The sequence below is a fragment of the Manis pentadactyla genome, chromosome 10 (assembly GCF_030020395.1).
Source record: "Manis pentadactyla isolate mManPen7 chromosome 10, mManPen7.hap1, whole genome shotgun sequence".
Taxonomy (NCBI): domain Eukaryota; kingdom Metazoa; phylum Chordata; class Mammalia; order Pholidota; family Manidae; genus Manis; species Manis pentadactyla.
This window is the reverse complement of record NC_080028.1, coordinates 9,605,901-9,624,090: the sequence shown is the minus strand read 5'-3', so window position 1 is coordinate 9,624,090 and position 18,190 is coordinate 9,605,901. Positions and strand designations below refer to the sequence as shown.

The window sequence follows — 18,190 nt, the reverse complement described above, 5'->3', positions numbered from 1 at the left end:
TGTGACGCACTACACAATACAGCATCCAGACAGGCCCCTGTGCCCACCTAACCAGACTGCTCCCCAAGCCCCTTATACAGAGAAATTCCAGAGCTGCCACTGGGGAGGCTGGGAAGAGGTGGGGCTTGATGGTGGGTAGATTTGGAGAATAGCACCCAGGATCCCCTTCCTGGGGAGAGAAGCCTGAAGAGAAAGGTCTCTAATCCCAAGCAGGTGAATATGGGATTTATTCACTGATTTTGCTGAGAACAGCTCAGAGTCTTGCATGTGGATATGGAAGAGGGTAAGAACTAGCAAACTTGAATTGATTAGACAGTGTGCCAGGGACCACACCAGACACTTATCATTGGCTCTTGTTTAATTCTCTAACGATCCCAGGAGCTGAACATCACCCCACCTGTTTTACAGGTAGAAACCCAAGGCTGACTTTAGAGAATGTAACCACAAAAGTTATGAAGGACTCCAACGTACCCTTCCAGACCCACCCTGGGCCTCATGCCACCTTGGGGCCTGTGTCCCCATCAGCCTGTGTCTCCCTCCTTGCATGCCAGCTGGTACCTGCCCATGCATCTGAGGCCCCCACTGAATGAGGCCCCTTGTCCTTCAGGACATCATGCTCCACTTGCTCACAGACTTTGCAAGCATCCAGGGGACTCCGGTGACCACTAATGTAGCTGTCTGCAAAGGAGATGCCCGCACTTCTGATCCAGTGGGATATGGGAAGAAAAAATTTGAATTTATGTTATTCCATTTTCAATCCTAGCCTTCCAAATATTTTGTTTTAATGTGTGTTTTATGATGCACATATTAGCGCAGCAAAACATATATACCTATTATAACAATACATGCACATTTGAATACAAAATGCATGCTCAAAACTACTTTCACAGATGGGACGTGCAATGTAGTTTAGAGGCTTCAGGAGGATGCTGGCAAGTGAGGCTCTCAGTATTAGCTATCCCGTTCTCGAACAGACAAGTGGCAGAGGTGCGGATATTTCAGAAAGTGTCATGTCCCAGGCTCAAGGCAGCAACTTAGTTCTAGATCCTGGGGCTAACTGCCACTCTAAATGACTAAACTACATGGTGTTTGAGGACCCTGGCAATGAGTCCTCGCTTGAGAGGCAGTGGTGGTAGAGACCCTGCATCAGCAAGTGGGGTTCAAATCCTTAATCAGCTACTTCCAGGCTGGGTGAGTTTCCAGACTCTTCCCAAACCTCAGTTTCCTCCTCTCAGAAATGGGGATGGTAATGGCACCCACTGCAGGTGGGTCAGGAGAGATGATGGAATTAAAGTCTGTGCGCAGAGCCTGACACCTGAATGACAGACCCACTTGTCACTAATTCAGTTACAGGGAGCAGAGCAAGGCTCAGCCTGGCCTGGTGGTGGGCCCTGCCCTGGTGGAGTGTGTCTGCTGTAGGGGACCCAGAACCTAGAATAAGTCATTAGAAATCCACATGACCAGGGCTAAGACAGAGATCAGGATGTCAACAGATACCAACAGACTGTGGGGGTCCTCCCAGAAAGCCATGCTGGCCTGTGCAGAAGACAGCAGCACAGAGACATATTTGGGGAAACAGACGTGTGTCAAATCAGACACAATCGTAGGGCAAAGAGGCAGCCTAACATAGTGGTAATGGGAGTGAGTGCTCCAGTTAGACTGCCTGGCATTCAGTCCTGGCTCTGCTTGGGCAGCTTACTTACCCTCTCTGTGCCTCACCATCTGTAAAGCAGGGATACTAATGCATGGCTATGTTACAGAACTGCTCTGAAAGGTTAAGAACAAGACATTGGCAAGTGAGGCTCTCAGAAAGTATTAGTTATCAGGTTCTCAAACAGACAAGGAGAAGAGGTGTGGATGTTTCAGAAAGTGTTATTTCCCAGGTCCAAGGCAGGGACTTGATTCTAGATCCTGGGGCTAACTGTCACTCTAATGACTAAAAATTGTGATTATGCAATGGACCATCTCCAATTTTCTGTGAATTGGAAGGTGTCTTCTCCCAATTCTTTTTCAGAACATTAGATACCCAATTGCTATGGGAACCTGACATCTTTGTTACTGTCCTGGAGTTTCAGACCAGGCAGAAAGAGATGGCCTCAGAGGGTGGTGGAACCCCAACACAGGCCTTTTTTTTCACTTCGGAGTCCTGCCAAGACACAGAGCCCCCTCTCCTCCAGCAGGAGCATGCTATAGACACATTCCACGAAAGCCAAGTTAGAAAAACAGAACAAAATCTCCCAGGTCTGGAAACACAAGGCTCAAATGAGCGTGGAATTCCCCTCCTGACTGATGTATGGCCACAAGCACTCATCTGGTTCAGTTGACAGGTGCCTAGGCTTCCTGCTGAAGGTGCTGAGAAGATGAGGGGGGTTATGGTGGGCATGTATGAGCTGAGACCGAACAGGTTCCTAGAAGAGGAAGGAGGCCCTGGCTGCCTGTTGGTGGACGTGCCTGGCCGTCGGTACTGCGTAGGCAGGTGGGGAGCTGTTATCCCCATTTCCCAAATGAAGAAATGGAGACTAAAAGACCAGAGACTTCTGTTTTCTGAGCACACCTAGCCTGGTACAAGTACAGTTGGTGACTGAGCCCTGACCGCCTCCCTCCCCAACACCGAGTGGTCAGGTCAGGAGCCCTGGGGTCCAAGCCTTCTCTGTCACTGCTCCCTGTGTAGCTCCTGGACAAAGCCTCTGTCCTCTGAACCTCAGTTTCCATATCATACAAGGAGTTGGTTACTTAGTGCCCCTCTGCCCCCTGCTACTTTTCTTCTAATCCCCTCACTCTGAAGCTCTTTCAGAAGCTCATCCCAAGGAGTTGAACCCATCTGGCGGCCTGGAGGTCACAGCCCTGCTTTAGGGACGCTAAGGGTGGATGTGTACCATTCCTGCTGGTTCACACCCACCTTCCCCAGACCCAGAGACATCTCCATTCTGGGGTTTCCCCAAGAGCCTAGACCCCTGTCCCCAGCTGTTTCTCTGCTCTGTTCCCCCGGCTTTGGCCGGTCCAGAGCCCTCCTTCAAAACTCTTAAACATGTGGATCCTTTCTCTTCCAGGACCATGGAGGATGGGGCAAAGGGGTGGGTCAGTGGCGGGGAATACTTTCTACATAAATCAGCTCACTTAATCCACAATACCCTGGGGAGGTAGCTTTATGTATCCATTCCTAGACGTGGACACTGATGCTTAGAGAAGGCAAAGCCAAGATCCCAGGGTTGGAGGTGGTCTTGGCCTGTCTGACTCAGCGCTTGGTTTTCGATTACACCTCCCCATCTCCCCCTCAGATCCTTCCTCCAAGTGTTCAGAATGGTACCAAACTACAGCCCATCCCTCAGATGTAACACTATGCAGCCATTAAAAATAATGATTACACATACATGAATGACTAATAACAACACAAGGAGGGCTTATGACACAATGTTAAGAGGGGAAAAGCAAGACACAAAAATTGTAAATACAGTAGGATAAAATTATATTAAAATGATTGTGCATAGAAAAAAGACTGAAAGGAAATACACCCAAATAGCTGCAGTTGTTTTGTTTGTGTATTAGTACTATGGATGGTTTCTTTTCTACTTTTCCCCATTTGCCAAATTGTCAATCAGTGCATATTACTTTTACAAGGAAGAAAAGATGTTAAAAAAAAATTGTAGTCGCAATATTTGGAAACCTGCTGTTTCCCTCTCCAACTTCCTCTTCTTCAAATCCCTCCAAATCTTACATTTTCAGTACAACATGACTGTAGCTGAGAGACACCGTAGGAGTTTGGGGAGCAATCAGCCAGTACCTTCACAAACCCACGCCCAGCTCCCCCTCTTGGACCAGGCTCTCCTCTACGTCCAGTGGGGACCCCCTCCCCACCCCCGGACGCTCCTCCCAGCCCCCGGCCGGAGCTCCTGCTGACGCTCACCTGACACTCGCGGGTCGGCTTCTGAGATGCGAGACGCGTACACCTGTCCCTCCAGGTGAGGACTCAGCCAGGGCGCTGCGCGCGGGGAGGAGGGAGCCGCCGGGGGGTGGGGCGGGCCCGTGACGTCACCGCCCCAGACCCGCCCCCGGCTTCCCAGCCACCGGAGATTCCTGGTTCGCGCGTTTGCTGGGTGAGATGCTGGGCACGCTTCCCCCAACGCGCGCGCCCCACGTGAGCCGGCCCCCAGCCTTCAGCCGTGACTACCGCAGGGAGCCTCTGAGTGCAGCCCTCGGGGTGGGCGGACTGAAAGGGGAGGGTCTACTCTCTCAGAGCGAGGGTTCCTTTGAGAGGCCAAGGAGCTGGGATCCCCACCATCCCCCAACTCCCCACCCCAGCCCCCGGGTTGCAGAGAACTCGGGTCCCAGGATTGCAGATTCAAACCACCGGGGGCTGGAGGGAGGACGCGGGAGCCTCTGATTGAGCAAGTGCTTCCCTCTCTTTGTCCCCCACTCTGTACTTCTCTCAGACCCTACTTCTGTCCCCTCCTGCTAAGGAAACCGGGAAGGTGGGAGCCGAGTTGCCGGACAAGAAGGGGGATTCCGGCCCTTGGGGGCTGGGGAAAGTTAATCTGGCATCTCACACGCACAGTCAGGAAACCGATTCCATCGTCTTTGTGTTATCTGAGATTGTTTATATTTGACAAAATTGTGTTGAAAATTTTGCTGGTGGTGGCAAAAATAAAGAGCACCCCTTCTTTGAAAAGGCCATCAAGTTCCACCTACCCAAGTGCTTTAAAAATGTGCTCGCCCCGGGCCCAGCCATTCCTTTCTGGAAATCTATCCAAGGAAGTCATCCGGAATACATATTAACTGTGGAGTCCTTTATAATGGTGAAAACTGGAACCAGTCTAAGGGTCCAACACTCCGGGTTGTGGAGGGTCAGGGGCACAGGCAGGGGGGCAGCACAAACATGCAATAGAATATTATGGAACCAACAAGAGTTACGTTTACAAATAGCTTATAATAATATGAGGAAATGTGTTATAATATTAAGAGAATAAAAGCAGGATGTGAATGTGTGGTGAGAGCCAGATTTTTACAGTTGTGCTTAAAAGCCCAACACAATTCTATACATAGAGAGCCCAGGAAGGAAAAGGTCACTGCTGTTTTCTGGGTAGGTGCACGCTGCGGCACGTTTTACCTTCTGGTTTCCTACACTTATATCACTTTTATCACGTTCCTTTATTTCCCTTTAGTTGAGCACTTACTTAGTTAAGCCCCTTTCATGTAATCCTCGAGATAGCCCTGAGGTAGGAATTACTATTTTCCTTAAATTGCAGAAGAGGAAACCAAGGTCTGAGAGGTTGATTTCCACGGTCACGTGAGTAGAAAGGGTCAGAGACAGCCTCTGCTGCAGGGCCAAGGGGAGCTCTTAGGCAGCCTCTTGATTGGCCTGCAGGCTGAAGGCGCCACCAGCCTCAGCTGGCCTGAAGGGAGCCGACAGCAGGAACAGTGTGAGAGGGAACCTCAGAGTCTCAGCATGACCCTCCCTTCCATCCCCACCTCTCCTGGCTTGGAGGCTAGCACAGCGCTTGTGGGACTCAGGGAGTACAGAGCTTCCCAGAGACCGTCTCCAAGGTTGAGAGGTCAGCTAATTCAATCTCGTTGCTTAATTTTATAGCCTTTGTGTATTTTTCTGATTACAAAAGCAGTACGTATTTATTTTAAAAAATTGGAGAAGCGAGTAATATATAAAGAAGAAAATAAAAGTCAATCCCTTTACTGTTTTACAGATTATTATGGAAATTTTAAAGCATACTAAAAAGTGGAGGGAATATAGTATAATGAACCTGTATACCAATCACTAATTTTTAACAAATATCACCATTTTCCATTCTTGTTTCATCCATCTCCCACTTACCCTTTTTTACAGGAAATTCCAGATATCATATCATTTCACCTATAAATACTTCAGTGATTATCTCCCACAGATAAGGACTTTGTAAATGAACACAAAACACACACAATACCATTATTACACCTAGCAAAAGTAACATTATGCAGCCCACGTTCAAATTTCTCTAATTATTGTCTACAAAATGTCTTTTTACAATTGCTTTGTTTGAATCAAGATTCATGGAAGGCCCATTGTATATTTAGTTAACATATTTCTCAGATCTCTCTCTTTCATTGAGATATATTTCACATACCATAAAATTCACCATTTTCAAGTGTACAATTTGGTCGCTTTCAGTAGATTCATGAATTTTTGCAACCATTACCAATATCTAATTCCCTAATATTTTTATCACCCAGAAAAGAAAAACTATACCCACTGGCAGTCACTCTCCATTTCTGCACCCCGCCACCCCATCCATGGTAACCACTATCTACTTTCATCTTTTGCCTATTCTGGGCGTTTCATACACATGGAATCATACAACATGTGACCTCCTGTGTCTGGTTTCCCTTAGCATAGTGTTTTCAAGGCTTCAACCACCTTGTAGCATGTACCATACTTCATTCCTTTTTATGGCTGAATAACATTCCAGACTGAGCTTCCTGGTGTCTGGAGTTGGTTGACTGCATCCCCATGGTATTGTTTAACATGTTCCATCATCCCCTATGTTTCCTATAAACTGGTCATTGAATGTAGACTCTAGGGGCTGGAGGCTTCATTCAATTTGGATTCAATTTGATCAAGAATAGTTCGGAGATGATGTGTCCTTCCTAGTGCATAGGAGCAGGAGCCACAGAGAGTCCACCTTTTAGTGATGTTAAGGCTGATCAGTGGCTTTAGGTGCTGTGAGCCTCATCTTTCTGTTCTAAAGTTCCCCATTACCATTCCACCCAGTGGTTTTTAGCATTCATTGATGATCATGGACTAGGTCTGCTCTTTCACGCTTCAGTTTATAGAGAAGGAATGAGTCTAAGAGAAGAGAAGTGATTTCCTCAAGGTCACAGCATTAGTAATAATCAATAGCTGCCAACTTTGGGCCCTTGATTTATGCCTAGCACTGTGCTAAGTGCTTTACATGAATTGACTCATTTGATCTCAACAACCCCTTGTACTTAGCTTTATATTATGATTTTCCCTTTAAAATGAGGAAACTAAGATCCAAAATGGTGAAGGGACCTACTGTAGAGTCATTTGGCGATTCATGTCAGGAGATTCCAGAGGATAGAGAAATGCGATAGCACAGTTCTTAACTCTGGTAAATATATAGACAAGGTGATCAGAACCACAAGAGAGAAGGAGACAGGAGGCATGGAAGTCTTCCCAGAGGAAGTGTCACTGGAGCTGGGCCTTCAAGTATGTGTAGGAGTTTACAGTGGGGAGTAAAGGCAGAGGAATGAGCCCACCATATGAATAAAGCCTGAGGTGTGATTTGGGCTGTGGTCAAAGACTCCATTCCTCACCATGGACATAATCTCACAAGTGTCTGCCCTTAGGAAGGAGGAAGAGAGAGAGGGTGTGGCTTGGCCCGTCACATACTCAGAACATGCAGACATCATGACAGAGTGAGGAGCGCAAAGGGCTGTGGCTCAGGAGTGTGAGGGCAGGCGTTCAGTGGACTGTGAGGCCTGGATGCTGTGTCCAGGCATGGTTACTGCCCTCAGAGGCCTAAGAAACACTGATGGAGATAGTCCTGGGGTCATTAGCTCCTACCCCAGAAAGGAGAAAGACCAAGATTGATGGCAAGGATCCCCCTCAGATACCTGAACCATGTTGTGAAAAGAATCTCCAGAAAACTGTAGTTCAAAGGGCCCATTGTAATATATATACATATATATGTATTTTGCTTTTATATACATAGAATATCTCTGGAAGGGTCCAGAAGAAAAATATTTGCAAATCATGCTTTAATATACAAAGAACACCTGGAAATCAATAAGAAAAATGCAAACAATATAATATAAAAATGACTAAGAAGGTTCCTCAAAAAACAAAAAATAGAAATACCATTTGACCCAGGAATTCTACTCCTAGGAATTTACCCTAAGAATGTAGGATCCCAGTTTCAAAAAGACAGATGCACCCCTGTGTTTATTGCAGCACTTTTTACAACAGCCAAGAAATGGAAGCAGCCCAAGTGTCCATCAGTAGATGAATGGATAAAGAAGATGTGGTACATATACACAATGGAATATTATTCAGCCATAAGAAGAAAACAAATCCTACAATTTGCAAAAACATGGATGAAGCTGGAGGATATTATGCTCAGTGAAATAAGCCCAGCGGAGAAAGACAAATGCCAAATGATTTCACTCATCTGTGGAGTATAAGAACAAAAGAAAAACTGAAGGAGCAAAACAGGAGCAGACTCACAGAACCCAAGAATGGACTAACAGTTGCCAAACGGAAAGGGACTGGGAAGGGTGGGTGGGAAGGGAGGGAGAAGGGAAATAAGGGGCATTACGATGAGCACACATAATGTGGGGGGGCACAGGGAAGGCAGTACAGCACAGAGAAGACAAGTAGTGATTCTGTAGCATCTTACTACACTGATGGACTGTGACTGTAATGGGGTATGTGGGGGGGGACTTGATAATGGGGGGAGTCTAGTAACCACAATGTTGCTCATGTGATTTTATATTAATGATACCAAAATAAAAATTTTTTAAATGACTAAGAGCATGAACAGATTGTTCACAGAAAGAGAAATACGAAGGTTTCTGAAACTCAGGTAAAGACAGCAGCCTTATTCAAAAGAAGGAGAATGCAAATTATACTGAAATTCCACTCTCACTGGTTAGATGAAAAAAGAGATAGATTCTGGTGACATAGTGATGGCAAGGCTTGGGGACACAGGCATCTTACTCCATGGGGGAGTAAATGAGTACAACCCCTAAGGAAGGCAATGGCAAAATCTATCAAAATGACAACTGCACATTTCTTTTGTCCCCAGAATTCCAAATTCAGGTATTATTTTAAAGGTATATCCGCACAGGAGGGAAATGGCCTATGGAAAGGGCTATACATCGCTGCGTGTATGTGCATGTGCGCATGTGTGTGTGTGTGTTGGAAATATGTCCACCAATAAAGGGCTGATAAAATAGATCACAAAACATTCATCCGAAGGTCCACAGTGAAGCCATAAAAATAAATGAGGAAGCTCGTTATGTACAAATGGGGAACAATCTGTTCAGTTGAAAAAAAAGCAAGGTTTGGAGAAGAGTATATAGTTTATGTGTATTTATGTAAAGAAGGCAGGGAGGAGAAAGGGCACGCATTCATCTTTTCCTACATATATCGTCTACGCATCTCAGCAGTAGGAGAGGCCAGCGACGCAGTGGCTGCTCCAGGAGAGGAAACGGGTGGCTGGGAAAGGCATGGCAGGGAGGGAGACTTTTGCTGTACTCCCCTTGGTGACTTGAATTTTGATCCATATGAAAATATTTTCCATTCCAAAAATGACATGAAATCAAACGTTTAAGGGCCCATTTTACAGATAGGGAAACTCTGAGGGCCAGCAGATTTGCTGGTTCCTTTCCCACAAAGCCCAGGTTGGAGGAGGGCAGAGAGATGGAGACGTCCTCTTGGGGGAGCACCCTCCTTGGTTTCCTGAGTGAATCCTCACAGCAGCCTCCCTGCTTTTCAGATGTGGACACTGGGGCTCAGAGCTGGAGGATGACCCTCCGAGCTCACAAGGCCGGGGTGCAGGGGTTGCCCACGTCCAGGTCACTTTCTCGGCTCTTGGCCCTCCCGTCGGCCCTTGCCTCCGCAAAATGCTCCCCCTGGCTGGCCTGCAGGCTTGACAGATTTCTCATTTCACTGGCGCCAGCCATTCTTCATCCTGAACTTTCTGTTATTTGACCAAAGTGGATTATTGTTTGCCTGAATTACACTTTGTTTTTTTAAAAAATGGATTAGCTGATCGAATGAGCAGTAATAGGACTGGAATGGTTTACCAGGGACTTGACTCAACTGGCCTGTTCGTTGGGTTATCTGGGAGTTTACTTTAAATTTAGCAGGCATTGGACTCACTGGCTTTTTGAATAGGTCTGGATTTGGAAAGAAAATTCGTAAGTGGTTCTTTGGCTAAATTAATGGGATTATTTTTCTGATTGAATTATGGCAGTTTTCTTTCAAGACTTAATTGCCTCCCCTCTGAAGTTTTTCTAAACCCTATCAGGGAGTCGTGGGGGAGCTGGACACCCCGACCACTGCAGGTACACTGAGTCTGGTCCTGGGGCCACGTCCCCTGGGAACCCTCTAGGACCCCCTCCCCCCTCCTCCTCCACAGCAGCCACGCCTCCCTTGCCTGGGTGGTGGTGAAGGGTTTGCAGAACTGTTTCCCTATCAGGCTTTCAGCTCTTTGGGGACAGAACCTGTGGATTCACCTGGATCCCAGGGGGTCAGGGCTTGGCCCAGAGCAGGGGCTCAGGCCAGAGTAGGAATGAATCCAACTGAAATGACCACAGGCCTTCAGCTTCCAAGGTCACAGAATGTAAGCCTCTCTCCCATTTAGCAGGGTCATTCAGCGTAGTCCTGAGAGAGGGGACGGGTTTCTAACAGACCCAGGGGGGAATTATCACAGAAGCCCTCCACCACTCCACCCCAGCAGCCACCAACACAGATCTGCTCAGTGCACCACACTTTAGAGCTTCCAGAGAGTTCCCCACCCTCTCCCTTTAATCCTCAGAGCAATCCATTGAGTGGAGGCCTCTCTTCCTCCTTTAACAGCTGATGTCCCTGGGGCTCAGAAAGACACAGGCCCCTGCCCAACATCACACAGCCAGTCGGTAGGGGATGTTAGGACTCCAGGCTTCTCGAGGACAAGGCAGAGGCCAGGAGGTGGGCAGGGTAGTGGAGAGATTGTAGCGGGAGGTGGGGGTGCTCACCATGTGCTAGAAGGTAGGAGGAGGAGGGCTGGGCGGATCTAGGCTCACAGGGCGTAAGGCCCAAGCAGTGAGAAGGGGCAGCAGAAGGTCAGGGCAGATTCCACACAGTCCTGAGAGGTGAGGAGGTGGCGGCGGTAGTGGGAGGAGGAAATGGATGTGGGTTCACGCCTTCAGTCAGCAGCGGACCTAGGGCCTGACAGGACTGGCCCTGGGCTGACCCCAGACGCAGGGAGGGGCCCGCAGGACACCCCGGCTGGCAGCTCTCAGGAGGCCAGGTCTGGGTCCAGCTGGCGCAGGGAGGTAACTGGCCCTCATCTAGAAGGATGAGGAAGGCTACGGAGGATGGAGAGAGCGGATCGGCCTGGCGGTGGCTCGGGGTGGGGGGCAATCAGGATGGTATTGGCAGAGGAGGAAGCATTTGCCTGCAGGGAAACGAAAATTCTGGCAGCCATCTTTTATCAAGCGGCTGGTACATGCCAGACTCTGTGCTGAGCGCTCTCCAGGCACTGACCCCGTAGCCCTGGTGCTGACCAGGGGCTCAGGCTATCAGCAGCCCCGCTGAGCGGCTGGACAACTCTGGTATCGGGAGGTCGGTGGCCTGCTCAAGCTCGTGCAGCTGGCCAGAGGCAGAGCGGGCTTTGAACTCCCGGGTAAGGCTCCAGAACCGGGCTCCTGACTGCACGGCCGCGCCTCACAGCGCACGGATGCCTGGGGCCGCTCTCACAGGCAGACCTTTTTTTGCTTTTTTCTGTTTTCCTGGAGACAGAGGGTGAGCAAACTGAAGACAGAAGACGTGGGTTTAAGCCCCAGCTTGTGAACTCACAGCTGTGCCATCTTTACCTCTGTGAGCCTCTGTTTTCCGGTCCGTAAAATGGGGAAATAATCCTGCTATGAAGCCTATGGAGATAAAGCCCCGGGCCTGGTATACACCCGGTGCTCCGTAAAGCGGGGTCCCTTCCTTTCCTTGCACCCCTGAAGAGGTCAGGGACAAACAGTCGCAGGGCTTGCCTCCAGCTCCCCTCCCAGCTCACTGTGTGTTCAGAGAGCAGGCTTGTCTCCAGCCAGAGGTTCTCGGAGAAGGAAATTCTTTGAATTTATTGACGATAGAGGTGGTGTGGATGGTGGTGGTGGAGGAGGTAGTGATGAAACCCCGGCCCCTCCCCGACATTCCAGCAAGCTAGGGCGGGCTTGGCTGAGTGCTGAGCATAGCTCTGGGGGTGTGAGTGAGGGCCAGAACACCCTGCCGCGGGGTGACGGCCGTGGCCCTGTCACCAACCTGGCCCCACCGGGGGTCATGGCCCTTGATGATACCCCCTGCTCTGCCTTTACCACTTTCTGACAGAGCATACCCCTTGGGATTGACTGCCCAGGAGGCCACATTTCCTAGAAGGTTGTAATCCAAGCCCAGAGAGGGGAGACACTTGCCTGAAATCACAGAGCAAATCTAGACAGGGCAGAAACCCAGGGCTTCTGACTCCTGACCCTCTACCAGCCCCACTTGCCACTGAGTTAAGAGAGTGGACAGGACAGCTGCTTAAATCAACCCCTCAGCAGATTCCCCTGAGCTCCTACTGTGTGCTGGCATCAGACAGGGCCTAGAGTTTGCAGAGAACTGTGCCTGCCCTGTGGAAGTTCCCAGGGCCTTTGGGGAAGGAGACAGAAGGAGAAACAAGGCCAACCTGGGAGGAGGGGAGAGGGCTTTCCTAGGAGGAGGGAGGAATGGGCGGGAGGCATGAGCTTCTCAAGGCAGGCGCTCCTGGGAGGCCAGTCCCTGAAGTGAGTGCAGGTGGCCACAGGGTGGGAACAGGGTCTGCTGCGTGCAGCTGAGCCCTGTAGCCCTGGAATAGTGGAGGCACCGGAAGCACTGACTGCCTGACCATAGCCTCTGGACTGCATCCTGCAGACCACAGGGGGGCCCAGGGGGTCTTTAGCAGAGGACAGACCTGAGGGTCTTCCCGGAGGGCTGGACTGTGCCTGACAGCTGGAGGAGGGGCAGGAAGACTGTAGGACTCCACGCATCACAGTGACCAGGAGATCTCAGGAGGGTGGAGTGCCTCAGCCAGGGTGACTCTGTGTGGGGGTTTGGGGGCTCAGGCTGGGGCTGGGGGTGCTGGGGTAAGGCTGACTGTGTCAAAGCACCGGCTGCCCCCTGCCTGTCCCTGTCAAGGCCCCCACTCCCTTCCCCTTTTGCATCTGCGCTCTCGCTTCTGTGCCTGGCCTTTGAGGGACACACTGCCCCTCTTCCTCCATGACTTTGGGGAACTCCCTTTGCCCCGCTCTGCCTGCCCTATTCCTGCTAATTTCTTCATTTTTTCAAAGTGCAAACAATTTTTAAATCGTGATAAAATATACATAACTTTAAAGTTACCGTTTAACCTCTTTGAAGCGCACAGTTGTGTGGCATGAAGCACGTTCACATTGCCTTCAGCCATCGCCACCACAGTCCCCCTCCCACACTGAAACCGGGTCGCGGAGCAGTAGCTCCCCGCTGCCCCCTGCCAGGGGCACCCACTCTGTCCTTATGAACTTGACTGTCTGGTACGCATACACATGGAGCCTACAGCCAGGTTCCTGCAGTGAGCCTCTGGCAGCTCTCCCCGCCCCAGCAGAGGAGCCTCCGCGGGCCACTCACAGCCCCTGCGTCCATGGACTGGGCTTCCCTGGCCAGAGGAGGAAATTCTGTGAACCCCTTGGAAGCCGATGGCAGTGATGGTATGGTGGTGACAACGATGGAGAGGGAGAGGGGTCTCTGGCCCTCCCACTCACCTGACCCTGCCCTGTGGACACTCACATTTCTCTGACCAGGGCGTCCCTGGCAGCCAGCATTGCATCTCTTACCACCCTTTGCCAAGTTGCTGCCTGGGTCTGTGTGCAGGGTGGTGGGAGAGGACCGAGGCTCCTTCACCAAGTGACAGCCCCTTGTCCTCTGCACCCACCATGGCCCTTGATGCTGGCACTGGGGGCCCTGGTTGTTCTGAGCTATGGCCTTCCCTCCCCCCGCAACCTGGGGAGTTCCTGAGAGGCTGGTGTGTGATGCTCTTCCCCAGCACTGGTTCAACATGCTGCCTGGAAGGCTCTCTGTAGTACTTTCTTGTGCTGTGAGTGGGTAGAGCTGGGGACACTGAGGCACAGGGAGGTGCTCTGACTTGCCTAGGCCACTCTAAAAACCTGCTCCTCTTGCCACTCTCTGGGGCCGCATGGGGAAGCAGCCTGCACGGGGACTCTGCCTAGAACATAGGTCAGACCCTAGGCTCGGTGCCAGGCGTGAGAGCCAAGCTGACTTGGGTTTAAATCCCAGACTGCTCGCTCCTTCTGGTGGCCCCGGCTCAGTCCTCATCTGTAAGTGGGACATGAGATGGTGCTGCCCAGCAGAGTGGCTGGAGCATCCGGTGAAGCAAACAATCAGGTGGGGGCCAGGCTTGGAGTGGGGGCTCCGCAAATATCCCCTCTGCCCTCCTGTCCTGCCCTGAGGCATGAAGAGACAGCTCAGCGGTGTAGACAGGCCTGGAAAGAGGGAAGTTTGAGTCCCAGCCCTGCCTCTGACCTACTCTGAGCCTCAGTACCTTCATCTGTCTGCTTCTTGTGGCTGCTGTGCTGTGATGTGAAAGGGCCATGATCTGGGCTGGGAAGGCCGCCCGGCTTTGTCCTCCCTCCCGAGATGGGAGCGGCTTATGTTAGGCTGACCCTGAGGAGATTTTGGAAAGAGGGTTGAGAGGTAGCCAGGTCCTGGGTGGCAGGGCCAGGCCCTACCATGGCAGACCCTCTGGAGGTTTTGAAGGGGCTGTTCCCTGAGTCCAGAGCCTTCCATGGGGCCTTGGGAGCTTTGCCCTTCTACTGCTGTCCAAAGAGCTGACTGTCAATTCTTGTTCTGTTAAGTTTTCCAAATAGAGGTAAGGGGTGGGCGTGGGGTTGCTGAGCTCTTAGCCCTCCAGGGAGGCACAGGAGAGAGCACAGGTCAGACAGCACTCCGCTCTGCCCTGTCCTCAGGGTGAGAGTGTGGGCCAGCGCCCTCTGCCTGTGGGGCTCAGGGGCCTGCGCCTGTGCCTGGGGACTTCCACAGGCCTGGAGTCAGGGGGCACTGCAGGGGACTCACCTCCCTCTCCTGGCTCCCTCTCTTCACTTGGCGTGAGAGGCTTCTGTCAGACCGCGGCAGGACCCGGCCTCGTGAGCAGGGACCCCTGGCCCCAAAGCCTGTCTCCGTTTGCTGCTAACGCTCTCCCGGGGAGTGCCAGGGTCAAGGGCCTTACAGACGGCCTAGTCCATCTGACAGTTGGGGAAACAGGCTGCTCGGGTGAGGCGACCTGCCCCGGGTCCCAGCGTGGAGCAAGCACCAAGCCAGCACCAGTCCCAGGTCCCGGGTCTCTTTTTGTCCTGCAGCGTTGCGGGCCGCCTCCCGGGAAGCCTTGTAGGGGTAGAGCTCCTGCGCCGGGCTGCGCAGAGGGCGCTCGCCTGCTGCCCCCGTGTGGCTGCCTCGGGCGCTGCAGCCGGGTCACGGCCGTGCCACCGGGTCGGGTCACGTGGGGCGGCGGCGCTCCTTTGTGCCAAGGCCTAGATGGACTTGGCGGGGGGCGGGGGTGCACGCGAGGCGATAAATCGAACCTTGACCTCCCGAAACTCTCGGGCCTGAGCCTGGGACCCCTGGAAATGCCCTGAACGTATTCACTTAAAATGGAGAAACCAGGGACGCTTCTGGTTGGAGGTGTCACTTGAACAGGTGGCCCTGAGAGTTGGTGAGCGCCTTGCCTTTGCCGGGTCCAGGCCACGGCTGAATTCTGTGCTGGCCTGAACATAGCTGGGCTTTGGAACCTGGCACAGGAGGCTTCCAGGGACTCAGCTGCTGTGCCTAACCTTCTCAGGGTCTCCTTTTCCTCAGGTGGAAACCGGCTGGCACCCACCTCCTCCTTACTGGCCCCAGGTGCGATGGGCTCAGACTCCCTCCAACTCTTCCCTCCGTGCACCTCCCAAGGGCAGGAGAGAGTCCCTGGAGGTCCAGGGACAGAGCATCAAGCCACACTGATCACACCGTCAGAGAGTTGTCGTCAGGGCCCTCACCATCCCTCTGATGGGATCGGGAGACGGTCCCCAGTTCGTGCTGGCCAGTGGGCAGCACCCTAATCTCCCTGTAAGTGAGGCGGGCCCCGGGCTTCGGTTCCCAGAAATACTTGCTTGACTTCATTGTACTGACTCCCACCTTCACCTTCGGTCTATGGCAAGTGGTTTCCATTTAGAGTAGGGAAAGAAAGTTTCCTTTCAGAATGAATTTGTTTAAGTAAACAAGTGAGTTGATTTTAAAATATCTTCTGTTTTAAAATCCATCTAGTTTAGAGGCTCAGAACTGCAGCAACAAAGGCCACTCACTGGGTGGTGAGGATGACTGCGGCTGGGAGAGAAGGCCTCTCACCGCCCGCCCTGGCTCACAGGTGAGGCCGGAGTCGCTCATTGCATGGACTTAGTGCAGACATTCAGCCAGCACCACTGTGTGCTACCAGCCGAGCCTCCTGTTTGGTGGGGAGACAAGTCCCCAGCAGAGGCAGGGGCACCTCGAGGTTGGGCGAGCAGCTGTCCCGGATGACTAGGAGTGGGTGATGAGTGTGTCGGGTGGGGACGGGGCTGAAGACAGAAAGGCCAGGACCGAGCCGATGTTCAGCTCCACCACCAACTTGTGCATTTGAAAGTGGTCTCCCAAGATGCCCACTGTGTCCCAGACAGAACCAACCAGGATGGTCAGCCCTTCTCATCAGCACCTGTTCTCCTGCTGCCGATGTTACCTGGCCTGCACCTGACTCATGGATTGAATTTTGTGCCCGCCCCCAAATTCATATGTGGAAAGCCTACCTGCAGTGTGTTGGTGTTAGGAAGGGCCGTCTTTAGGAGGTGACTAGGTGTGAGGGGCCCTCGTGGATGGGATTGGTGTCTGTATCAAGGAGACCTCAGGGAGCTCTCTCACCCCTTCTGCACGTGGGCCCTAACAAGAAGCTGACTGTCTGCGAGCTAGGAAGTGGGCTCTCACTGGGCAGCAGACCTGCCGGTGCCTTGGTCTTGGGCCTCCAGAACTGTGAGAAATAAATGACTGCTGTCTGAGCCGCCCAGACTCCAGTGATTCTGTAATAGCAGCCCAAACCAAGACGCTGACCTGGGCCCACCTGGGGGAGCTCACAGCTTTGTGGGAGCAGAAGCTACGTGTGGCCAAGGAAAGGGCGCCTTCAATGGACAGCTCAGGATCCTGGCCCAGGAGATGGGGCACCTGGGGACTGGACGGCGCCCAGGAGGAGGAGCAGATCGGGACTGCTGAGATTGTTTGGGGCCTTCTGAGCTGGAGGAGTGTGGGGAAGCCAGAAGGAGGCGGCTGGTGGGGCTGTGGGTGTAGACACCCTCCCAGACCAGATGCCCTCACATCCCCCCCAGTGACTTGACCCATCCATTTGACAGAAGAGATCATTGAGACCCGGAGAGAGGAAACAGGCCAGGGCAGCCAGAGTCACTCAGCGGTGAGAGGAGTGAGTGCCCGAGCTGCAGGAACCCAGCTCTCCCGGCCCCTCCACAGGCCCTGGGGCTTTGCTGCTGGGAGACCCTGGCCCCCCGGGAGGAGCCCCAGGGAGAGGACAGGGAGGCTCAGAGCCCCTGTGGAGACAGATGCCCGGCCACTGACTCCCTGTGTGGCCTGGAGTAAGTCACGCCATCTCTCTGAGCCTCAGCTGTAAAATGGGATGAAATACCTCCCTCCAGGGGGTTGGGAGGATTCAGTTAGATTTTAAAAGTGTGAAAGTGCCAGACCCAGTAGCAGCCCCCTGCTAAGCCTGGAGATGATGAGCACTCCCTCCCCTCCTGCTTCTGGCTGGAACAGTTAGGGAGGCTGCCTGGAAGAGGCAGGCCTTGAACGTAAGAGAGACCCAGAGGGAGCATGGGGATGCTGCTGGACATCCCTAGCACCCTGGAGGCCCCAAGGGGTGTGGACCTAATGCTCTGGCCACAGCTGCCCTCTCAGGCCCCAGAGTATTCAAAACTTCAGCCTGGAGAGATGGCCACCTAAGGGCAGGGAGAGATAGCAAGCCCCCTTCCCACCACCTCACACCCATTGGTCCAAAGCCTGGCCTGCCTATAGTAGCCAAGTCTCCCTGTTCCCATTGCCTCTGCTCCAGGCAAGGCCTTGTCTTCTGGAATGAAATGAGCACTTACTGAAGAGCCTGCTCCGCTCCCATGCTTACATGAGACTCTTGACCCACAGCATTGCTGCCCTGACAGCCAAGCGTTCCTACCCGATACAGATGGGGAAACAGAGGCTCAGGGAGCCAGATGGGGGTGGGGTGTTGCTGGAACAGGCATGTTGATTGAAGAGGTGGGAGCTAACCATTGGCAAGCACTGCCTTCTGGGAAGGGTTCCCCCTCTCGTGTGAGCTCCCATGGGAGCAGGGCTGGGGTCTCTCCTGTTCCTGACATGGGC

General features: G+C 52.3%; 1 protein-coding gene across 1 annotated transcript in view; it reads right to left on the bottom strand.

Annotated features, from left to right (window-relative positions):
* CSNK1E (casein kinase 1 epsilon) overlaps positions 1 to 3,956 on the bottom strand; it is a 31,950-nt gene extending 27,994 nt beyond the window's left edge. Inside the window, exon 1 of the mRNA XM_057486366.1 lies at positions 3,905 to 3,956. The gene's annotated coding sequence lies outside the window, so the exon portion shown is untranslated. The remainder of the gene's footprint in view (positions 1 to 3,904) is intronic.
* Positions 3,957 to 18,190: the final 14,234 nt, after the last annotated feature.